The sequence below is a fragment of the Choloepus didactylus genome, chromosome 10, assembly GCF_015220235.1.
Source record: "Choloepus didactylus isolate mChoDid1 chromosome 10, mChoDid1.pri, whole genome shotgun sequence".
Lineage (NCBI taxonomy): Eukaryota > Metazoa > Chordata > Mammalia > Pilosa > Megalonychidae > Choloepus > Choloepus didactylus.
The window spans coordinates 123,459,517-123,486,203 of record NC_051316.1 but is presented as its reverse complement, the minus strand read 5'-3'; the positions used below and the strand labels follow the sequence as shown (position 1 = coordinate 123,486,203).

The 26,687-nt window shown below is 37.7% G+C and overlaps 1 pseudogene; it reads right to left on the bottom strand.

Moving 5' to 3' along the window:
- Nucleotides 1–8,636: 8,636 nt before the first annotated feature.
- LOC119505693 lies at nt 8,637–22,424 on the bottom strand (annotated as a pseudogene).
- Nucleotides 22,425–26,687: the final 4,263 nt, after the last annotated feature.

Below are 26,687 nucleotides of genomic sequence, written 5' to 3'. Positions count from 1 at the left end.
GTACTACAACTCATATAAAGCAATCTCAGATTTGCTAACTCACTCCTGTGAGAAACAAAATAGTGATTGTGCAGAGTTCTTTTTAATCTTTAGACAAACAGTATCCAGAAAAATACTGTTTTCTTGGGGTTCTGAAACAACTCCTTCCTTTGGCTTGGTTATATAATACAGTTAGATTCATCTATTACAGTCTAGATTCAATCCTGGGTTCCTTTCACATCCTGATTGATTTTTTTAAGATTTATACACAGTATAACTTACTCTTCTATGGGTTTTGACAGATACATAGAATTATGTACCCATCATTCAGCTCCTGACTGAACAATATCATCACCCCAAAATTCTCTTGTGCTGGAATTTTGTACAGCCTGATTCTTTGTACAGCACTGCCCTGTCCCAAATGTCTGGTGACACTGATCTGTTTTCCATCCCTGTAATTTTGCCTTTTCTAAGATGTCATGAAAATGGACTCATACAATATTTGACCTTTAAGGCTGGCTTCTTTCATCAAGAAAAATACATGTAAGATTATTCCATATGGTTGTTGAATCAGTAGTTTATCTCTTTTTATTGATGAGTAGTTTTCTTTTGTATAGATGCAACACAGTTTGTTTATCCAGGTGAAACCAAGTGTGTCTTGTTTGTTTCCAGTTTGGGGAAATTATGAATCAAACTACTATAAATATCACATACAGATTTTCATGTGATCATAACTTCAATTCCACTGAAAATATCTAGAAGTGGGACAATAACAAGTGTTAGTAAGGAGTGAGAAATTGAAACCCTCCTATATTGCTGGTAAGCATGTCAATTGGTGCAACTGCTTTGGAAAACTGTTTTGCTTTTTCTCAAAATGTAAATGTAGAGAAATGACCACTCCTAGGTATATATCCAAGATATTTGAAAACCTGTGTCTGCTAAAAAGAAATCTGTTCATGAATGTGTATAGCTATCACAGCATTATTAACAATAAAAACAAAATGTTAACAGTAATACATTAAGGGAAGTGCATTTTGTATGTCTCATAACAATTTTGTTGACATTGTAAGATGGTGGATACTGAGATAAACAGATTTTATGCCTGGAATTGGAGGTGCCTTTCCTTCTTCCATGAGACTAGTGTGGGTGTTTGAATTAATATAATTAGGAATGAATTCTGATGCATGCTACAACTTGGGTGAAACTTGAAACCTTCAAGACATCACATTGAGTGTAATAAGCCAGATGCAAAAGGACAAATATTGTATGATCCCACTTATCCAAAATGTATACAATATGCAAAATCGTACTGTCATAAATTGGAATACAGGTTACAAGGGTCAAAGTTGAGGGTGGGATGGGAAGTCAATGCTTAAGTAGTACAGAGGCTCTGTATAGGGATGGAAAAGTTTTGGTAATGGCTGGTGGTGATGGTAGCACAACAATATCAATGCAATGAACACCACTGTAGGTGGTCAAAATGGGATGTTGCATATATGTTGCATATATGTTACCAGAATAAATTTTTTTTAAAACCCATAAAATTATAAAACATAAAAAGTGAAGCCTAATGTAAACTATGGACTATAGTCAATAATATAATCATAATAATCAATATTATTTTAACAAATTTTAACAATGGCACCGCACTATTACAAAATGTGAATAATAGGGTAAATTCTGTGTGTGAGAGAAAGGTATATGGGAGCTCTGTACTTATTGCATGATTTTTCTATAAAACTACCAATGCCCTAATTTTTTAAAAAAATGGACACAGAATTTGATAACATTTTTCTAGACAAGATATACAAATAGCTAATAAGCACATAAAAAGATATGCAGAATCACTGGTTGTTAGGAAAATGCAAGTTAAAAAAATAATGAGATTCCACTTAACACATATCAGCATGGTGAGAATAAAAAAGACAATAACAAGTCATGATGAAATGTGGAGAAATCGGAATCCTTCTATATTGCTGGTAAGAATGCCAAATGGTGAGCCTGTCTTGGAAAATAGTTTTGCTCTTTGTCAAAAATTTTAAGACAGAGTACCATATTATGCAGTAATTCCATTCATAGATGTATAACCAAGACAATTGAAAATATATGTCCATATAAAAACCTGTACACAAATGTATATAGCAGTATTATTCATAATAGCTAAAAGAGGAAACAACTCCAAAGTCCAATTGATAATTGGATAAACAAATTGTATGTATCTGTGGAAACAACTCAAATCAATTGCTGAATAAATAAACAAAATGTTGTAGAGGCATACATCAGAGATATTGTGGGTCTGGTTTAGGCCACTGCAATAAAGCAAATATCACAATAAATTGATTCACATGAACTTTTCAGTTTCCCAGTGCACATAAAAGTTATATTTGCACTATACTGTGATCTATTAAGTGCGCAATAGCATTATGTCTAAAAAAAATGTACATCCTTAATACTTTATTGCTAAAAATTGCTAACCATCATCTGAGGCTTTAGTGAGTCATAATTTTTTGCTGATGGAGGATCTTACCTTGATGTTAATGGCTGGTGACTGTTCAGGGTGGTGTTTGATGAAGATTGGGGAACTGTGTCAATTTCTTGAAATAAATTTGCCATATTGATTGACTCTTCCTTTTACAAAAGATTTCTCTGTAGCATGCAATGCTGTTTGATAACATTTTACCCACAGTAGAACTTCTTTCAAAATTGTAGTCAATCCTTTCAAACCCTGCCACTGCTTTATTGACTTAATGTGAGATCCCCAGGCCCAGGCCCTTCCCCAAGTGCCTTGAAGACTGCACGCAGCAGTTTGCTTGACCTAGGACAATTAATGTTTGACCTATTCTCCTTGTAAAATCAGGCCTCTGGTGCTAAATATAATCTATAATTACCTCCTCCCTGAGACTCCCTGAGATACTGTTACCTATAAGATAATCTATAGTCCTCCCCTCTTCCCTGTTGATTACAATCAATTCTTCTCTGCCATTGCAAGATCCCCCACCATTCCCACCTTATGCTCTCATGCCCAGTGGAATGTTGAGCCCTTATAACTAGCTTATTCAGCCCCTACAAAGTACAGAGTATCTTCACATTGAGCTCTGAACCCACCACCAGTCAAAGCAGCTCCTGAATCCATTCAGAGGAGCTCCTAATTCAAGGCCATGTGACTTGAGTTTTCACCCTGTCAGTAAGCCCCAAAATAAAAGCTCATGTCTCAGAACTTGTCTGGGCCTTTAGACCTTTAGCTACAAAAACCCTCTTGGCCTGTGACACTTAGTTTATTTAATATTCTAAATCCTTTGTTGCCATTTTGACAATGTTTACAGCATTTTCACAAGGAGTAGCTTCCATCTCAAGAAACCACTTTCTTTGCCCATCCATAAGAAGCAACTACTCACCCATTGAAGCTTGGTTATGAGATTGCGACAACTCGGTTATGAGATTGCGACAACTCAGTCACATTGTCAGGCTTCACTTCTAGTTTTAGTACACTTGCTATTTCCACCACATTTGGAGTTTACTTCCTCCACTGAAGTCTTGAAAAAAGTCATCCATGAGGATTGGAATCAACTTCTTCCAGACTCTGTTAATGTTGATATTTAGTCCGCCTCCTTAAATTACGAATGTTCTTAATGGCATCTATGATGGGAGTCCTTTCCAGGAGATTTTCAATTAACTTTGCCCAGATCCATCAGAGGAATCACTATCTAAAGCAGCTGTAGCCTTACAAAATATTTCTTAAATAATAAGACTTGGAAGTTGAAATGACTCCTTGACTCATGGGCTGCAGAATGGATGTTGTGTTAACAGGCATGAAAATATTAATTTCATTGTACATCTCCATCAGAGCTCTTGGATGGCCAGGTGCATTCTCAATGAGCAGTCATATTTTGAAAGGAATTTTTTTTCTGAGAAGTAAGTCTTATGTTGTGTTAAACCATGTTGTAAACAGATATGCTATCATCCAGGCTTTATTTTTCCATTTATAGAGCACAGGCAGAGTGTACTTAGCATAATTCTTAAGGGCTCTAAGATCTTTGGAATGGTAACTGTGCACTGGCTTCAACTTAAAGTCACCAGCTGCATTAGCCCCTAAGAGAGTCAGCCTGTCCTTTGAAGCTTTGAAGACAGGCATTGATATATCCTCTGTAGCTGTGAGAGTCCAAGATGAAATTTTCTTCCACTACAAAGCTGTTTCATCTATACTGAAAATCTATTGTTTAGTGGAGCTACCTTCATCAATTATCTTAGCTAGATCTCCTGCTGCAACTTCTACATCCGCACTTGCTGCTTTACCTTGCACTTTAATGTTATGGAGATGGCTTCTTTCCCTAAACCTCAAGAACCAAATTCTGCCAGCTTCAAACTTTTGCAGCTTCCTCACCTCTCTCAGCCTTCATAGAACTGAAGAGAGTTAGGGCCTTGCTCTGAAATAGGCTTTGGCTTAAGGCAATATTGTGGTGTGGCTGGTTTGATCTGTCGAGAACACTAAAGCTTTCTCCGTATCAGCAATAAGGCTATTTCACTTTTTTTTTAAAAACATTCATGTATCTACTGGAGTACACTTTTAACTTCTTTAAAGAACTTTTTCCTGTGCATTCACAAATTGGCTAAATGTTTGGCACAAGAGGTCTAGTTTTCAGCCTGTCTTGGCTTTCAATATGCCTTCCTTACTAAGCTTAACCATTTCTAGCTTTTGATTTAAAGTGAGAGATGTGTGACCCTTTCATTTGAACCCTCAGAGATATTGCAGGGTTATTAATTGGCATAATTTCAATATTGTTGCATTTCAGGGGATAGGGAGGTTTGAGGAGAGGGAGACAGATGGGGAATGGTCAGTCAGTGGAAAAGTCAGAATACACATGACTTTTATCAATTAAGTTCACTGTCTTACATGGGCTTGGTTCATGGCACCCTGAAATGATAGTAACATCAAGAATTACAAATCACAGATTGCCATAACATATAATAATGAAAATATTTGAAGTATTACAAGAATTACCAAAATGTGACACAGAAACACAAAGTGAGCTGTTGGAAAAATGGTGCTGATAGACTTGCTCGATGCAGGATTGCCACAAAACATCACTTCGCAAAAAAAATGCAATATGTGTGACACACAATAAAGCAAGGTGCAATAAAATAAACTATGCCTATATATACATACAATGGAATGTTATTGAGCCAGAAAAAGGAATGAAATATTAATATATATCACATACAATACGGACAAACCTTGAAAACCATATTCTAAGTGTATGAAGCCAAATACGATGGGCTGCATATTATATGATATCATTTGTACTAAATGTCTAGAATAGGCCAATTGATAGAGACAGAATTAGTGGTTCCCAGGAGCTGGGGGAACGGAGGAATACAGAGTGACAGCTAATGGGTATAGGGTAAAAATATTCTGGAATTAGGGGTGATGGTTTCACAACTCTGTGAATATATTAAAAACCACTGAATTGCACAATGTAAAAGAATGAGTTTCATGGTGTGTAAATTATATCTCAATTAAATAATAGGTACACAAACTAAAATGTGTTATATCCATACAATGTAATATTATTCAGCTATTAAAAGAATGAAGTACTGATACAGCTATAACATGAACTTTGGAAATATTATGCTTAGTGAAAGAAGTCAGACACAAAAGGCCACATATTGTAGGATTCCATTTATATAAATTGCCCAGAACTGATAAAACCATAAAGACAGAAAATAGATCCATGGCTGCCAGGTTATGGGAGTAGGGGGAAATGGGGTGTGACTGCTAATGGATTCAGTATTTCTTTTTGAGGTGATAGAAATATTCTGGAATTATATAGCAGTGAATATACTAAAAAAGCATTGAACTGAATTGTATACTTAATAAATGTGTTTAAGTGTATGTATGTGAAGTATATCTCAATAAAAATTGAGATGTGATAAAAATGTTATAAAAATGGACGTTAGATAAAATCAACCTCAAGCTAAAAACAATTAAGCACTTTGGTACAGCCAAACACAACATAAAAAAGGAATAAAAGAAACTTGGAGAAAGTGTGTGTCACACGACTTACAAAGGATTACTATGTACACATACACATATATACATACGTAAATATATACATGTATATCTCATGTATACATACACATACACCTCCCCCTCCCTCCCTCCTCTCTCTCTCTCCCTCTCTCTCTCTCTCTTTCCCCTCTCCCAAAAAAATCAATGGGAAAACAAACAACCTAACAGAAAAAAATGAGGAAAAATCTTGAGTGGTCTCCTTATAGAAAAGGACACAAAATCATGGCCAAGAAATATAGATCTAGAGGCTTTTTTACTTGGATTCAGAAAAATGAATGAAGTACACTTCTTACTCAACTAAATGACAAAAATTTAAAAGTCTGAAAATATGAAGTGTTGGAGAGAATGTGGAACAACAGAAACTCTTGCATAATGTCTTAGTTTGCCAGTTGGATCTGACAAATACCGTATCACGGGTTGGCTTAATAATAGGAATTTATTGACTTATGGTTTGGAAAGCCAGGAGTCCAAAATCAAAGCATTAGCAAGATTTCTCTTTGAAATCTGTAGTGTTCTCATGCTGCCTTGCCACTATCCTTGGGGTTCCTTGGTTTGCATCTCTGCCTCCCATCACATGGTGCTCTCTCTTTCCCTCTCTCCTTGTGTCTGCTTTCCCAGTTTCCACTAAATTCTGACTTCTGGCTCTTCCCTGTGTTTTTCTCTGACTTCTGGAATTTGTAAGTCAATGAAACCCAGAAGAGAAAGGAGAAGAAACTGCCACATGCATTGCCATGTGACAGAAAAGCCAAGGAACAAGGATCACCAGCAGCCAGCCCCAGAACACCACAGCATCACCTTTCTGAAACTTCAATTTTGGACTTCTGCTAATGTCAAAACTGAGCTTGTTCGGTTGATGTAGACCTTTGACTGTTTTCCAGAGTTCTGACAAAGTGATTCTCACAGTTTTGGGTGATATTTTAATGTTTCTGTGGTGAGACAGATGCTTAAAGATGCCTACTCTGCCATATTTTCTCTGTGTATATTATTTTTTGCAATAAAAAGTCTTTAACAAAATAGAGGTGAAACAGGGATATGGCAAAATATTGAAAGTTACTAAAAAATGACTGAAGTTTGGTAAATGAAAATTGGAATGAATCAGCTGAAACAAGAAATAAATTCATGGGACAAAATTGGCTATAAACACTGTTGGATACAGGGATTCTGTTGATGACACCAAGACTGTTTCTTTCTATTCTCTACCTATAAACCCTGACTTACTCTAACTTTGTTTTGTTCTCTTGTACATTCATACATGGTGGGTAGGCTGGATACCAGCAGCTCTAGGTTTTCAACATCCATGTAGTTAGCAATTCCAAAATGCTGGGAAATGGCTATGGTATGATTTATAGGGTTTAGGTTCCATGCCCTTCCCTGAACTAATTATTGTAGTCAAGGGAGTAAGATATTCTTATATGCCAGATCTGTGCTATATGCCCAGTTCGTGAGAGTGAAACTGGGAGGCATTTGTTCTGCCAAAACCACAAGCACACACTTTACATGAAAAAAAAAAAAAAAGAGGAATTCTGGCCTGAAAAGGAAGAGATGGGGAAAGGGCACACAAAATTATAGTTACCACTACATGTATTTGATTACGTCTTTTTTCAATTCTAAGTTCTTCATTGGTTCCTGCTGCCTACAGGATGAAGTAAAAATTCATTGCATGTCTTTTAATAATCCTTCATGTTCTGTTCCCAGTGTGCTGGTGCAGCCTTACCTACTTCCTTATTTTCATATATTCTGCTTCTGTAACAAAGAAATACCTGGGATGCATGTCAAACATTAAAGACGCTGCCTCAGATTCTACTTTTCACGTGCTAGTTTGGGCTACTGTACACTCTCCAGAATCATCCCATCCATATTCATTGGGTTATTTCTCCCAGCCCTCATTCTTTGAATCTCAACTTGCTCCCATATCATTTCTGGAAGGATCCAACTAGCTGCAGAAGTTGTGAAACAAAGTTTTTTTTATTATATTTTATTAAATAATTGATTGTAGACAGGTTCGATGCTGGTATCTCCTAGATAAACTTTACTACCAATCACAAAATAATGCACATTCTTAACACAGCTCTGGTTTTCCAGTTGGGATAAAAAGATAGCAAACACTCAATTCTGAGATATATAAGCATTAACTTTATTAATAAAGCAAAGTCATTTTGAGTCTTAAGAAATGGACAAATATCAACACTCAGATCCTTTCATGTTTTTTAAACCCAAGGTATGCTGTGCTTCATAGCTGATGTTTTCTGACTTGAGAATCTTTATAATTGTGAACTGGAATACTTATTATAGGTAAATCTCTAAAATTATTACTATGAATAAAGGACCATTCTGAAGACCTGTGACTCTTTATAGTTTCTTTTTTCCAATCACAAAGAGCCACTGGATGATACTAAATAAGTAACAACCAACGTCAAGGCAATAAGATTCTCAATTCTCCTTCCTTTACCTTTCATAATTATGCCCGTTTAATTTCCTCATGCTGAAAGAGATCAAATAACAAGATAAAAAAAAAACTTCTGATAAACAGATTTACTTGTTTAAATATTACTCTGGAATATCAGATATTACTCTGGAATGTCTATTCTTCTCAGAGTTGGCTGGTCATAAATGGAAAGAGATGCTCCTTGAGAAACTTCAGGATCTCCTTCCAGGACTGTTCCTGTGCAGCTGTATGTGGGATCACCTCTCTCCCCAACACACGGTGAAGGGACTCTAGGTATGCGGGAGGCCTAGCAGAGTGGGGTAAATGGAGGCTCCATCAGGTGGCCTGCCCGAGGGTAAGGGAGCAGGCTCCAGTTGTTCTCCCCATTTCTCCACAGCTGCTCTACGGCATGCATAGCATATGTTTTGCTGTTGACATTCTTATCTTCTCCTCCCACAATGAAGAGGAAATGTCCGTGGGCCTTTTCAATGGGGAGGAGAGAAGGCAAACTGGTCTCAGCGTGGGGTCATCCAGGATGTCATACATATGTAAGAGCCCAAAGGCATCCATGCAAACGTGCTCTGAAGAGATGGACAAGGGTTGAATGATCTGATCGTGATACTTATGGGGCTCACCTATAACAATATTGGGCCTGTTAATAAGGACTGGCTGTGACTGGTCTCAAATTGATAGCCATAAAGAGTCCAATCACAGCTTCCTTGCTTATAGACACCACACCCACACCTGGGCCAAAGACCTGAAAAAGTTACGGAAATAATTATGTAATTCTCTTCCCCATTTAGCATACTTTACAATTCCTCATAATGAAAGTGCAAGTAACAGTGGGAATGAGCAACTGTTGCACCTGGACCATTTTCTTCTGCTCCATTACTCTGAAAAACATACTGAATTTTATTGGGTAATAGTTCTCTAACAATTTAACCTTATTCATTGACTTCCAAATGTGTATTCAGCACCCTTCTAAGTGCCAAGTATAAAAAGTCAAAAAGGGATTCCAGCGCAGTAGGAAAAACAAGGAAAATGGGCTTAAAACAATTATAACACAAGCTATGGGGAAATTATCCTGATAATAGCTGTTAAAACAATTCACCTCCCTACATCATCAGAGGAAAGGCATCATGCTGGAAAAGAAATAGGATTAATTTGAAATTAATAGGATGGAGCATGAAAAGTCAACCAGAGGACACCAGAGTTGCTATAGTAGGAAATAGAGAATCAAGGGAAGGATGAGGTTTTCAGTGATGCTGTGGGAGGGGGTCCCTTTTAATATAACACACAAGAGAAGGAGGAATATGAAAATATAGTCAGAAATATTATTTTAAGACTCCTCTAAGCTTTGTTTTCCACCATCATTGTCTTGTATTAAAGAAACCTTCCTTTTGCAGATCACTTGCCTAGTGGGGATTGGAAATAAAGAGATAGAAGAGAAAATAAAGACAGGAGATAGGAGAGAAATAAAGAAACAGGAGAAAAGATAGAGTTGCTGTAAGTGCCATGATGCAGAAATGCACAGGAGTAGACATAAGTCAGCCATCTAATTCAGAGGTTATGGGCGAGAGTAAAGAAACCTTAGAAGAGATGCCAGGTGCTTAGAATCTTTGTCTTAAAAAAAAAAGAAGTTGGAATTGGAATGGAATTCTTGGCATAGTGTGGCAGACACTGGGCTGGCCACTCAGGAGCCAATTCCTGCTTTTTCAATTATGTGCAGGTTTTATGTAATTCTGTTTCTGGCCCTCATCAGTATACCACTTCCTTTTATAATCTACCCTAAAACTGGTCACTAGAAATTTAGAATCCATAGACAAGTCCCTAAAATTAACAGGTGGAACTGTAAGCCCTGTCACCCCACAGAAGGAAGAGCTTGGTGTAGCTCCGGTCGATCTTACTATGAAAATAGCTATGTGCTCAGAATTATGAAACATGATTTTACTTCTCTGGGATGTTGCTTCTAAACTATAAAATGACAGTGTTGGATATGATGAAGTCTTAAGGCCCTTTTATTTTCAGCTTTCTATCTTAATGCCCATGGCTGAAAAATATGGTTGCCAGATAGGATACAAGATGCCCAGTTAAATTTGAATTTCATATATACAAAGAATTTTTTAAATTGAAGTATGTCCCAAATATTGTATGGGGCATATTTTCACTAAGACTTTATTTGTTCTTTATCTGAAATTCAGATTTAAGCTGGGCATCCCATATTTTTATTTGCTAAATCTGTCAATCCTACTTAAAAGTTGCCTCTCCTATCTATTCAGCAGAAAGTTAAACGTCACAGAAATCATGCAGTGAAAGATGGACACTTTTCAGGTGTCTCACATGTGGGTGGCCACAATGGCAAAAACCATGCAGCAAGGGTAAGGTTAGCCAGTTTAAGAGAGAAATCTTATAACCTCTTTGTTTTCCAGTTAAGCCAAGGCCATATCATAGCAATGTCATAGTGATGTGGTCATGTTGTTAAAATATTGTATCCCCATTTGTTAAGTTATGGACAATCTCTTTTTCCTCTTCTCAACCACTGCCTTAGTTTTCTTGAGCTGCTGTAACTAGGCACCACTTTGTTGGTGGCTTAAAACAACAAAAATGTATTGTCTCTTAGTTCTGGAGACTAGAAGTCTGAAATCAAGATGTCAACATCTTACTCTAAAGTCTGTAGGGAGAATACGTTCCATGCCTCTTTCCTGGCTCCTGGCAGTGGCTTGCTGTCCATCCATGGCATTCTGAGTCTTAGCCTTCAATGGTCTTCTCACCTCTGCCCATGTTCAAATTTTTTCTTCTTATAAGGACAGTGGTCATAGCGGACCAGAGGTCCACTCTAAGTGTAACCTCATTTTAACTTGCCTGATTCCATCTGTAGTGACCCTCATTCCAAATGAGGTCACATTCATATATACTGGGGATTAGGACTCCAACATATCTTGATGAATCACAATTCAATTCATAGGGACCACCAATATAACACAGCAAAGCTTTGTTACCCACTGAATTAGGAACTCATTTTTACAAGATTTACAGTAGTGGAGAAGGAAGAAAATAAGATAAGAGATTATGTGACACTGCTGTATTTTTCTGTGTGGTTTCTAACATTCCAACTGGTTGATCATCAGATTATTTAGCAATAGTTCCTACAAGCTGAAACTGTGACTGCTCAAAAGCGTGCTTCTTGAAAAAATCCAAAAACATGGAAAGTAATCACATCTTTTAAGTGAATCAATTTAGTTTAGAGGTGGAAGAGGCCTTGAATCTAAATGGCATCAATATACAAATAAGAAAGGTAAGACCTTCCTTGAGACTCTAAAGTTACCTCAAGGAAAATGAAATAACAAAGGCATGAAACGTGGATCCATAAAGCCAGGAATTTGAACCCCAGCATTGACAACTACTAGTTGTGCCCTAAACCTAATTATTTATTCTTTCTGAGACTTAATGATAAACTCTATGAATTATGCAAACTTTAATATTTTATTCCTATAATAGTTTACTACCTACTTTCCAGTGCTGCTGTGAAGATAAAATGAATAACATATGGAAAGCACCTAGCAATGTAAATGACACAGAGCAAATGGAAGCTATTTTATTTTTGTTGTTTTAGTTACTGCTGCAGTGGTTTTGTTCATTTATTCAGACATTCAACAAGCGTCAATTGAGCCAAAGATTTTTGTGGGTTCTAAAGAGACATCAGTGAATGAAACAGGAGAAGACAAATCAAAACAAAAAACTTAACAAGTAAGTAAATTAGGTGATATTCTAGAAAGGGTTAAGAAAGAGTTGAGTGAGGTAAGGTAGACTGAGAGTACAGGAAGCAGTGGGGTAAGGGAAGACAGGCAATGTGCAGTGTTAGGTAAGGTGATCAGGGTAGACTTCATTGAGAAGGTTCAAGTTAAGCACACAACTTAAGGGAAGATATAAAGCTAACTGTAGTTCATGTGGCAAGGAGGGGCAGAAGTGTGACAGAAGCACTGAAGGCCAAGGGAACACCATAGTGAATGCTCTAAGGCAAGAGGGTTGCTGTGCTGGCTGGAATAGCAGCAAACCAGGGGGACTAGGGCTGAAGGAGCTGGGGAAACTAAGAGGTCAGAGAGGTAACTTGGCTTTTTAAGTACTTTGAGTTTTACTCTGGTTGAATGGGGAGCTTCTATAAGGTTTTGAGCAGATTCGCATTTTCGAAGGATCATACTGGAGGCTATGAGGAACATAAGCTGCCATAAGCACAGCTAGAAGTAGGGAGACTAGTAAGGAGGCTACTGCAGTGGTCCCAGCAGGGAATGCTAAAGGCTCACACATCAGCAGTAGCAGAAGTGGGAAGAAATTGTTAGTCTTGTTCCAGCCAGAGTCAGAAAGATAATTCTGGCAGCTGACACTTTATGTCTCTACAATAAACTGTCATTGTTACAATGAATTTTGTTATCACTAAATCCTGCTCATACTAAATGGCAAGCCTGGAGGATACTTACATAACATGTTTAATCTGTAGGCAACTAGCCTAGAAAAAACATTAGGCATATATTTGAAGATTCAAAGAAGGTTTGTGGGTTAGAAAGATCAACAATATTTGATTTAGAGGCTCTCAAGTACGAGAAGTTCAGAACCAGCCTCAATAAAATTGGATTAACTATTGAGTGTGATAATAAGAAGATAAAAATAACTAATGTTTATCGAATGGTAACTATCTACTGGTGATGGTACTATGCTAAGTACTTTATAAGAATTGCCTCCCTTAAATTTTTAATAACCCCATAAAGTTGGGAGTATCCCTATTTTATTATTCTTCATACCCCTATTATAATTTTATTTTATACATGAGGAAACTGGGGCTTAGAGAATATAAGAAACTTGTACAAAGACACAAAACCAAAGAGTGGTGGGGCCAGACATTAAACACAATCCAACAAGTGGTGGGGCCAGAAATTAAATGTACCAAGTTTTGTCTGAATCCAGAGCCCATTCCTTTAGCCACTAAGCTGGAAAAAAATGCTAACCTTCCTATTTATTTTGTCCTTCTGAACAGAAAACACTGGAACTAATAATTATACTATAGGAATGGACAGGCACATAATAGAGAATCTTGGTCACCAAAATGGAATCATACTTGAAGGAGGAATGTTCCAATTAATAAGAAAAAGAGGCTGAACTCTATTAAAGAGATAAAACTTACCTTAGGATATCTCAAGAGAAAGTTGGCAGCTTCTTCAAAATACTCCAAATCTACCTGTTCCAATTGGAAGGGCAGGTGTTCATAGTTAAAGTAAGCTAAGGCCAAAGAAGCAAAGCCATGAATGCCCAGGAGGCTGACCCAGTATTCGATCAGGCCACCAAAAACACCATACAAATCAATTAACCCTGGAAAAGGGCCTTCTCCTGGGGGTGAAAAAGACAGGATTTTATGTGACTAGAAAATGAGGAAAAGAAAAGAAATGTCAAAAATAAAGAAAAAGAATGCATCCTATATTTTGGTGCCAAACAAAAACTCCACCATTTTTCAGCTTTAAATCTGGTATGGAATACCTATTTATTATATCATGAAAGCAATATCCAGAAGCTTGACTGGACTGCCATATTTAATTCTCTAAAGGCAAGGAAAATGGAGACTCCCACATGGTTCACTTCATGTGGACAAGTGGTACAAGAAGCTTAAAGTTTCTTAATATGCAAATGGTAACAAAAGTATCTCAGTAAGTGAAGAAACCTTTGAAATTATGTGCACAGTAAAGTGTGTATGTTCATACATAGCTCTTTTTGTGGGGGAGGGTTTCCATAAGTTTAATCGTATTCCCAAGTCATCTGACCCAGAAAATGGTATAAAATTATGATTTTGGATTCAGTCCCAAAGTAATAGTGTTCTACTCATCTAACCATCCAGTGACAGTCTCTACCTGAGAAGATATAGGTGATATGCCATACATATTCTGTTCTTTCATTGATGTCAAAATATAGTGAAAATTAAGAATCGCTAAGACTTTCCATTTCTGTTAGCTATATAGGGAGATTCTTTTCAAATTAAAGCAGAGTCCTGGCATTAAAAGTGAATTCTGCTTTTGGGAAGATGGCAGAATGGATGAGTCAGAGTAAACTTCTCCATAAAAGAAACTAGAAAAGGGCAGGAGGATGCCCAGGACAGCAGTTTCAGGGTGCCAGCGGCTAGAGAAGGGCTTCTACAATATGTGGTGGGGACTTGGACAAAAAAACAGAGAAACAGTGTCTCAAAGGAAGGGGTGTATTTATTTATCCGGGACCACTGCTGGGGACTGGCACTGGAAAGATGGCTGCTGTGCAGGGGAGGGAGCAGTTCTCTACTCCCATATACCCATCTCAGCAATTAGCTGGGGAGATAATCCTCCACAGCCACATGGCTGGGAGCTCCTGTGAGGGAACCTGGGAGACAGTGGACCAGTGTTGACCATACTTACTCTCCCTTCATGGAAGTTTGCGGTGTGCACAGGCAAGAGGCAAGGATAGGTGAGAGTGCCACACAGAAGCACCAGAAGCCCCTCCCACACCCCAGAGGCTCACGAGTGCATGGCAGGCAGGGAGTGGGGTGCAGTTTGAGCTGGAAGGTCAGACACACAGCACCACAGCCCAGGAGTGATCCACTTGGAGGCCCAGGAATAACCAGACTCACAGTGCCCTTAAGTGGACTCCCTACTGAACTGCATGGGACCCATGCCACATCCCCAGGGCTGGCAGTCCCCAGTGCATAGAGAACAGATATACTGATTGGATTTCTACCTGGTCTGGAACCCATCCATCTGCTGAGAAGACAGGCAAAAGTGCACTCTAGCAAGCTGTGGCTCTGCCTATATATATATATATATATATATATATATATATATATATGTTCAAACAATCCTGCATTTCCCAAAATAACCTTATCAAGATAAGCAAATGCCCTGAAGACAACAGAAAATTATAAAGCACATGAAGAAACAAGAAGATATGGACAAGCCAAATGACCAAATTAAAAAGCTGAATAAGACACAGAACTTGGAGCAATTAATCAAAGAAGTACACACAAATATCAAAAATGACTTCAATGAGTTGGCTAAAGACATAAAAGACATTAAGAAGACTCTAGAAGAGCATAAAGGAGAATTTGAAAAAGTAAATAAAAAATAATACATCTTATGGAAATAAAAGACACTGTTGATCAAATTAAAAATACACTAGAGACACAGAACAGCAAATTTGAAGAGGCAAAAGAAAGAATAAGTGAATAGAGGACATACCAATAGAATGTGAATGCACAGAAGAATGAATGGTGAAAAAAATAAAAAAGTTTGAAATGGATCTTAATGTGTACTTCATGATGGACAACATGAAGTAACAAATATAGGAATCACTAGTGTCCCAGAAGGAGAAGAGAATAGTAAATGACTAGGAAGAGCATTTGAAGACATAGTTGGGGAAAACTTCTGAACCCTTCTAAATGACATTAATATGCAAATCAAAGACACCCATGGACTCCAAATAGAATAAATCCAAAGAAACCCACTCCAAGAATATACTAATCAGATTGTGAAATTGGAAAAGAAGAAGAAGGTCCTGAAAGCAGCCAGGGAGAAGTGATACACCACATACAAGGGAAACCAAATAAGACTGAGTACTGACCACTCAGCAGGAACCATGGAGGCAAGAAGGCAGTGGCATGACATATTTAAGATTCTGAAAGAGAAAAATTGCCAGACAAGAATTCTTTATCCAGCAAAGCTCTCCTTCAAAAGTGAGAGATAGTTTAAAAATTTCACAGACAAACAAATGCTGAGGAACTTTATTAACAAGAGACCTGCCCTGCAAGAACTAGTAAAAGGAGTTCTACTGGCTGAGAACAAAAAGAAAGGAGAGGGAGGTCTGGAGAAGGGCATAGAAATGAAGAGTATTAGTAAGGTAGTTTAAAGGAAAAAAGAAAGAGAAAGAGAAAGAAAAAACAGATCTGACAAATAAAAACCAAAAGATAAGATGATTGGTTCAAGAACTACCTTCACGGTAATGACATTGAATGTGAATGGATTAAACTCCCCAATTAAAAGATACAGATTGGCAGAGTGGATTAAAAAGCATGATCCATCAATATGCTGTTTACAAGAGACTCATCTTAGATCCAGTGACACAAGAGATTGAAAGTGAAAGGATGGAGAAAATATTCCACACAAGCTGCAGCCAAAAGAAAGCATGGGTAGCAGTACTAACATCAGACAAAATAGACTTTAAATGCAGAGATGTCATAAGGGACAAAGGACATTATGTATTAATAAAAAGGACAATTCACCAAGAAGAAATAACAATTATAAATGTTCATGCACCCAGTCAAGGTGCTCCAAAGTACATGAGACAAACATTGGCACAACTGAAGGAAGCAATAGACATTCTACAATAATAGTGGGAGACTTCAATACACCACTCTCTTCTACAGATAGAAAAACCAGACAGAGAATCAATAAGGAAATTGAGAACCTAAACAATGTGATTAACAAATTAGACTTAATAGACATATATAGAGTGTTACATCCCAAATTACCAGGAAACACATTCTTCTCTAGCACTCGTGGAACATTCTCCAGGATAGATCATATGCTGGAGCACAAAATGAGCCTCAATGAAATTTTAAAGTTTGAAATTATCCAAAGCACATTCTCTGACTACAATGGAATGCAACTAGAAATCAATAACCACCAAAGAACAAGAAAATTCACAAATATGTGGAGGTTAAACAAAACACTCCTAAACAATCAGTGGGCCAAATAATAAACTACAAGAGAAATTTCTAAGTATCTAGACATCAATGAAAATGAGAACACAACATATCAAAACCTATGGGATGCAGTGAAGGTGGTGCTGAGGGGGAAATTTATAGCTCTAAATGCATGCATTAAAAAGGAAGAAAGAGCTAAAACAAACTGAAGAAACTAGAGAACGACCAGCAAACTAACCGTATATCAAGTAGAAGAAAAGAAATAACAAGAATTAAAGCACAAATAAGTGATACGGGGGAAAAAAAACAATAGTGAGAATAAATAAAATTAAAAGTTGGTTCTTTGAGAAGATCAAGATTGACAAACCCTTAGCTAGACTTACAAAGTCAAAAAGAGAGACGACCCAAATAAACAAAATCAGAAATGAGCAGGGGGATATCACTGTGGATCCCAAAGAAATTTTAAAAATTATAAGAGGATACTATGAACAACTATACACCAACAAACTAGACAATTTAGAGGAAGTGGATAATTTCCTGGAAACACATGAACAGCCTAGACTGACCTGAGAAGAAGTAGAAGACCTCAACAAACCAATACCAGAACCAGATAACAATGCACAAGCAATGAAAGAAAAAAATAGATAAATGGGAATTTGTCAAAATCAAAAGCTTCTGTACCTCATAGGACTTTGTCAAAAATGTGAAGAGGCAGCTGATTAAATGGGAGAAAATATTTGGAAACCATGTATCTGATAAGAGACTAATATCCAACATATATAATGAAATTCTACACCTCAATGCAATAGTACAAACAGCCCAATTATAAAATGGGTAAAAGATATGAAAAGACATTTTTCTGAAGAGGAAATACAAATGGCTAAAAAACACATGAAAGAAAAGTTCATTTTCACTAGCTATTAGGGGAATGCACACCAAAACCAGAATGAGGTATTATCTCAAACCAATTAGAATGGTTGCCATTAAACAAACAGGCAACTATAAATGCTGGAGAGGATGAGGAGAAATTGGAACTCTTATTCATTGCTGGTGGGAATGTATAACAGTATAGCTGCTGTGAAAGACAGTTTGGCAGTTCCTCAGAAAACTAGATATCAAGTTACTCTATGATCCGGCAATTTCACTTCTCAGTTATACCCAGAAGATCGCAAAGCAGTGACTTAAACAGATATTTGCACATTGATTTTCACAGCGGCATTGTTCACAATTGCCAAGAGGTGGAAACAATCCAAGTGTCTTTCAACAGATGAGTAGATAAACAAAATGTGGTATATACATATGATGGAATACTATGCAGCAGCAAGAAGGAACCAGGTCCTGAAACATGTGGCAACAAGGATGAACCTTGAATATACAATGCTGAGTGAAATAAGTTAGACACAAAAGGAGAGATATTGTATGCTATCACTTATTTGAACTCCCTGAACAATGTAAAATCATGTCATATAATTATAATACAGGTGAACTATAGATAGTCAGAAGCTAGTGAAGGGGGAATGATTACCTAATATGTACAGACATGTTAATGAGGGTGAACTTAAAGGTATGGGAATGGATGGAGGTGGTGCTAGTTTATAATGGGATTATAAGTAACAGTGCTACATTGAAGGTGAACATGATTGAAAGGGCTTGTTTAAAGATATGTATCCCACAAATGCTTCCCAGATCTACTTCTAAGGTATTACCTTGGTACAAAGAGTTAACAAAGAATGGTGTATGGTAAAAACTACATGTTGCATATTATAGACTATATTTAATAGGAATACCTTACCAGTACCTCACCAATACTAAGGATAAATAACTAGGGGCTGATAAGAGCTTTAGGGTGCTTTGAGTTATGATAATTGTTTAAAATTGAGAGTGTTGATGATTGTACAACTAAGTGAAGATAATGTGAGATATTGATTGTTTATCATGGACTGAATATATGTTATGTGAAATTAGGAGCCCCCTAGTTAATAAGTCAAGCCCTTGTCCTTGAGTCTTGCTCCAGCGAAATTTATGGCTATGAAGAGGAGGCTAAGCCCACCTATAATTAAACCCAGGGGTCACCTCCAGAGAACCTCTTTTGTTGCTCATATATGGCCTTTCTCTCTCTAAGCCCAACTCTGCAAATAAATTCATTATCCCCCTCCACACACCCACACACACCCACATGGAACATGACTACCAGGGGAGTGAATCTCCCTGGTGATACCAGACACAACTCCCAGGAATGAGCCTGATGCTGGCATCAAGGGATTGAGAATGCCTTTTTGAACAAAATGGGGAAAAGAAGGGTGGCAAGATGGGGTTTTGGTGGCTGGGAGATTTCAAGTGAAGTCAAGAAGGTATACTGGAGGTTACTCTAGTGCAAGTTCCAGCTAGATATTCCAAATGCCCACAGTATGCCAAGCCCTAACCAGTAGTCCCCAAAATACTAAAGAATACCTGGGTCCCTATCTGAGACTCTATAAAAGTTTCACTCACTAAGTTTACTTTTCAGAAGCTTAAATCCCCCAGAGTGTTCCTATACCTGATAAGTTCCCAAACTCTCAGTCAACAGCCTCTCCAAGAACATCAACCAGATGCAACCCCTTCCCCATAATGTTGACATCCCTTTTCAATGTGATCAAGTTAGGTTGTGACTGACCAGATATCCCTGAAGATTGAGACAGTGATCAAATGAGAGAGATGGGTAACAACTGACAAGGTAGGACTTAACAAAGGATTATGAATACTGTATCTTTATATAATTTTTTTGGTCTGTAGGGTACTAGAGTAGCTAGAAGGAAATAATTAACATGGTGGAACTTTAACTTATAACAGCTTATAAAAGCTACTTGTTAAATTATACTTTGAAAGTTGTCACATTTCTGTGTATATGTTATATTTTAGAATAAGGAAATAACTGAAAGTGTGGAACTGTAGCCCATAGAATTCTTTGAAATTTGCTCTATACCTACTTGTTAAATCATACTTTATAAGTTACCACCTTTCAGTATATATGTTATACTCCACAATAACCCATAACATGCTTTGAAATTTGCTCTCTACTTGTTAAATCATATTTTGAATGTTAATCACTTTTCTGTATATATGTTATATTTCACAATAAAAAATGTATAAAGAAAAGTGAATTCTGATGCAATTTATTGAAGTATTCTATCCAATTCTAAATGGTTTTAAGTAAGGTTGACTAGTCCTAATAGTATCAGAAAGGAGTTATGTGACTTTGGGGAGTATGGAAAATTTTCTAAAGCATGCTATTATAATCTTAATTCTCCAAAAAAGGGGGAGGGGAGCATCAAGGTGATATTGATTTAGGACTATTTTGAATAAATGATTAGAAATGATTCTGTGTTGGTAATTCAGATTTGGATGCAAGCACCTACCTTTCTAATATAACAAAATTATAAAATAAAGTGGCTGTGCAAATAATAATTACAGTCTAGATTTTCTGATGTAAGTTATCAGAAAGTAAACCTTCACTTGTGCTATAGTCAACTTTAAGGAAAGATTCACTAGAAACATCCCCTCTTCTAATGGACGAAAGCATTCTGAATTCTTCATCAGTGAATGATGCATCAGCTACAGTGCATATCCAATTTGTTGAAATGTGCTTCCTTGTATTTCCCATTGAAACAATTGAAGTAGGAATCCAGCAGAGTCATTGTCTGGAAAGATGCACTAATGGACATCCTAGACCAGAATGTCATCCCAAAATGCAATATTAGACCATAAGAATATCCTACTTTTGAACTCATGTAGAGCATAGGTGTACAGAAGATTTTGTCACTTATTTCTTGATCTCTGATCCAATAAACTGGGATGCTGTATTTCCTCATGAATTATTTGGTGTCAATTAAAAACACTCAATTTTATCTGCCCACGTGCTTTGGGCAGGAAGAATTTGTATAGGCCAGGCTTTAATTCAATTCCAGATATTATTATACAGGTCATCTATAACTCCAATGTCACCATGATCCACCTCTAAGTTTTCCCTTCTTCCATCTCTTCACAATTTCAAGTAGTGGACCTTTTGGAAAAATCAAGAGAATACATTCTGGTGTGGTGCTAGCCATATCCCAGGTCAAAATACATGCATGAAAGAGAAGATTTCAGAGACCTGAAACCTGAGCTTGCTGAAAGCTACTTCTGAAAAATTTACTTTGCTTCATTCAGCTTTCAGCAATAACTCAGAAACATTTAGATATTTATTTCACATGAATTACTGGAGTTCAAAGAACACAGTGAGGTACTTTGAGTGTCATGGGAAGTGCTACTTGGAAGCATGCTATGTTATCTGATGATTTCTGAAATATTTTCTGTAATTTATAATTTTAAAAGCATTATATATTCCCTTTATTGTTGGAATTTTTCAGACTATCATCACCAGCCTATATAACATGGCAACTGCCTAACAATTTATGCTTAAAGTCAAATTGAGGTATGGCTGAGCCCCACAAGAGTTGGAAAATAGCATCATTCTAATGAACATCTTATGAAGTTCATGGTATGCTAATACTAGGGAAATTTCAAAACATAGGGAATTCTAAATACTCCTATCCAAATCCCAGCTTCAAAAGCATTAGGATGAAATTTAAAATGAACTCAGCTTGTTACTATACTCTTTCTTTGACCATGACATAACCTTGATTCTAAGTCAGGAAATGATTGAATATGTAATATCCATATCCAAGTCAAACATCTAGAAGAAGATAAGGCATTCAAAAAGAAGATAAACCAGAATGACAATTAACTGAATAATTCTACTTACCTGGAGGGAGAAAGAGAGCTCCCCAAATGCAGCCTTCTCAGACCTGGATCCGTGTGACACCAAGTGCCACATACCACCTCTCCACAGTCAGACTGGCCTTTGGAGTAGCCACAGATTGGTATACCATTAAGAAATCTGAGTCATCAAGTTTCAGTTGGACCTTGAATGGGTTATTCATCACATCTTTTTTCACCAGTGTAGTTACTATCTTCCCTGGTTTCAGGGACCAGAAAAGACCCATGGGGTGGACTCCCATGTAGTCTCCTCCTAGTGCAGAAGCATGCTCCATGTCCATCTCTCCAGCCTCATTGGCCCTATAGAATGCTCAAGAATGAAATAGGTTCCCCTTTTCATCTTTCAGTGATGCCTCAAAAATCACCATCTGAGAAGGAGACAGGCCAGTAGCTTGGATATGCACTGGTTCATCAACAAGTGCACTTGTGAGAGTAGCTGTCAGCTGAATCATTGCTACAGTGTGGCAATCTGGATGATTCTTCAGGAATATCTTCAGTAAAACTTTAGAAGGAAATAAAGGGGAATGAAATAAGGAGGCGATGAAATTGATGAAAGGTGAACTGGACCTGGAATCCTACTGCTTGGGATTCAGCCCTAACTCTTCAATTATTTAGCAAATATCCTGTCCAATTTTCTAGTGCAAGACAACTGAGAGTAGGAATATCAGTGGAAAAGAACTTTCTGGTAGATTGAATTATGTACCCCAGTTTAGACATGTTCTTAATCTTAATCTCCATTCCTTTGGATGTGAACCCAATGTAAAAAAGGATCTCTTGAAGATGAAGTTGTGGACTTAGTCAGGATTACTGGAGCCCTTTATAAGCAGAAGAAATTCAGACATAATCAGAGAAAGCCACGGAGAGAAGCCAAAAGCAGAGAGTCAGCAGGAACCCAGAAGAGAAAGGAGAGGACATTGCCATGAGACACAAAACAGGGATATAAACCAAGACATCTCAGGGATTACCAGCAGCACACCAGAATGTTATAGATTTTGGGGAGAAAATATCACCTTGCTGATGCCTTGATTTTGAACTTCTCCTAGCCTCAAAACTGTGAGCCAATAAATTTCCACTGTTTAAGCCAGCCCACTGTGTGGTGTTTGTGGTAGCAGCTCAAGAAAATGAATACAAACTTCTAACAAACTTGTGAGAGGCACAGTGAGTAGATGAGCCTTTTTCATAATTCAATATACCAGAGTTGAGGAAGCAGAAGCCAAAAAGATGCATGAATGGTGTCAATACCGCCAAGGAGGAGATCACAATATGCCCTACAGAATCTCTGCAAGATCAGGTACAAAGGAGGATAGGCATGAGATGCAAGGTTGAAAGCAGGGGGATTTATTGAATGTCCATTTGTGGAATAGTTGACTACTCCTTATCTCCCTTCCCCCACCTCCCCAACTCCTGCAAACAGAATACTTAACATCAAAAGCTTAACTCCAACAAAGGGAAACAGTAGAGAGCTCTTCACAAAAGATTATGAATAAAATCCATGGAGAGAACAGGGAGGATGATGTGTATATGGCTGCCCAAGAGGGGAAAATATATATTATACATATATATATCTCAATATTTAAGATTTACCCACTCCAAAGCAAAACTTGAAGATGACAAGTAGAAGCCTTGCTTAGCCTTTCAAAATTTCACCCTTAAAAGTGAAGGAGCAGGAAGAGAGGGGGCAAGATGGTGACATAGAGAGGTGTGGAATTTAGTTAGTCCTCTAGAGCAACTAATAGACAACCAGGAACAACTAGTAAATAGTCTAGAACAACTGCTGGGGGACAACTGTGACTGTCCACACATTGTACACCACCCTGGAATAGGTGGAATGGCTAAGGTTGCAGCATAAAAGCTGTAAGTAAAACCTGTGGAAACATGCCAGAAGCCCCCTTCCCCCATGGCAGGCTGAGCTGCAAGACCTCACTTGGGGAGAAAACAGCAGTCCTGGAGCAAGCAAATATAGCTCAGCCTAGCTCCAACTGGAGTTTTAATTAACAAATGTGGACTGTTGAATATAAGCTACAAACATAGACAAACACCTAACAAGCAACAAAGTACCCCGAGGTTGCTTCCAGTGGAGAGGAAGTGGGGCTGAAAGAAAAGAACAACAGGCTTTTGGGGACCATTGACCTTAGGGAGTCAGAGGGTGCTGTGTCCCAGAAAGGGAGACCAGGAGACTGGTTGCTGTCTCTGGCTGATGGACAAAACTGGGAGGCCATGGACTGGCTTGGAAAAGGGGGTTTCTGTCCCTTTTTTTCCCCTCTCAATCTGAGTGGCTCAGTGGAGAAAGCCTCAGCCATTTTCAGTTTGCAGCACTCTGACCCAGACAGGGGTGGAGTTAACAGAGTCAGAGAGACAAAGGAGTAATTCAAGTGCAGAAGATAACACCCTAGGGGGTGTATCTTCCCTAAGAAGAGGGAGGTGTGGCCCAGTTTAAGTGCCTACCCTCCCTTCAGAACTCAGACCCCAGGGTCTGGGGGGAAACAATCAAACCAGAAACAGCCTAAGCTGAGAACTAAAGGGACAACACCTCTTTACACCAGTGGGGAGTGACAGGCTGACAGGTGCCACCTGCTTGGCAGGTTAGGAAAAGCACAGCAGCTAGAGGCCTCACAGGAAGGTCTGTCAATCTTCTAAGGCACACCCTTAGGGAAACCTGAAACTGAATATAGCCCCATTTTGAGACCTGAACCTGTTCTGGTCTGGGAAAATCTGACTGGGGTAATCAAGGAAACCAGATGCATAGACAACAGAGAACCACAAATCACACTAGGAAAAATGAAGATATGGGCCAGTCAAAGGAACAAACTTACAATTCAACTGAGATACAGGAATTGAAACAACTAATGCTAAATCAATTCAACAAGTTTAGGGAAGATACGGCAAAAGAGATGAAGGACATAAAGAAAACACTGGGTGAGCAAAAGGAAGAAATCAAAAGTTTGAAAAAACAACTGGCAGAATCTATGGAAATGAAAGGTAAAACACAAGGGATGAAGAAGACAATGGAGATATACAATAGTAGATTTCAAGAGCAGAAGTAAACATTCAGGAATGGAGAATAAGACACCTGAAATCTTACACACAAAAGAACAGATAGGGAAAAAGATGGAAAAATATAAGCAACATCTTAGGGAATTGAATGACAGCATAAAGCACATGAATGTATGTGTCATGAGAGGAGAAGAGAAGGGAAAGGGGCAGAAGCAATAATGGAGGAAATAGTCACTGAAAATTTCCCATCTCTTATGAAAGACATAAAATTACAGATTCAAGAAGTACAGCATACCCCAAACAGAATAGATCTGAATAAACCTATGCCAAGATGCTTACTAATCAGATTATCAGATGTCAAAGACAAAGAGAGAATCCTAAAAGCAGCAAGAGAAAAGCAATCCATCACATACAAAAAAAGCCTGATAAAACTATGTGTGGATTTCTCAGTAGAAACCACAGAGGCAGGAAGACAATAGTGTGATATATTTAAGGTACTGAAAGAGAAAAACTGCCAACCAAGAATTTTATATCCAGCAAATCTGTCCTTCAAATATGAAGGAGAGTTCAAAATATTCTCTGACAAACAGACAATGAGAGAGTTTGTGAACAAGATACCTGCTCTACAGGAAATACTAAAGGGAGCACTACAGACATAGGAAAAGGCAGGAGTGAGAGATTTGGAGCACAATTTTGGGTGATGGTAGCACAATAATGTAAATACACTGAACAAAGATGACTGTGAGTATGGTCCAAAAGAGGAAGGTTAGGGGTATGTGGAACACCAGAAGGAAAGAGGGAAAATAAAGACTGGGACTATATAACTCAGTGAAACCTAGAGTGCTCAACAATTGTGTTAAAATGAACAAATATGTTTTTACATGAGGGAGAACAAATGAATGTCAACCTTGCAAGGTGTTAAAAATGGGGTGGTATTGGGGAAAAAATACAACCAATGCAAACTAGAGATGATAGTTAAAAGAAACATTGTATTATGCTTCCTTTAATGTAACAAAGGCAATATACCAAAACTAAATGCCTATAAGAGGGGTATATGAGGGAGGGGTAAGGGACTCTTGGCATTGGTGATGTTGTCTGACTCTTTTACTGTATTTTATTTTAATGTTATCTTTCCTTTGTTGCCTTTTAGCTGTCATTTTTTTCTTACTTTTTCTTGCTCTTTAGTCTCTCTACCTTTTTTAACTCTTCCTCTTTCTTTGTGGAAGAAGTGGAAATGTCCTTATATAGAAAATGGTGGTGGTGAATGCATAACTACATGATTATAAAGAGAATCATCAACTGGTTACTTAGGATGGAATGTATGGTGTGTGAACAAAACCATCTTAAAAAAAATAGGTTGATGAATGAACCTTGATGTTCATGAATATTGAGTGAAATAAGTCAGACACAAAACGACAAATATTGTATGGTCTCACTGATATGAACTAATTATAATATGTTGATGCACAGACATGAAATATAGGTTACTAAGATATAGAATGAGGCTAAAGAATGGGGAGTGGTTGCTTATTATAAGCAGAATGTTTAACTAGGTTGAACGTGTGTTTGGAAATGGACAGAGGTGATGGTAGCACATTATTGTGAGAATATCTAACAGTGCTGAATATTGTGTGAATGTGGTGGAAAGGGGAAGTTTAGAGTCACATATGTCACCAGAAGGAAAGTTGGAAGTTAAAATATGGGAATGTATAAAACAGTGA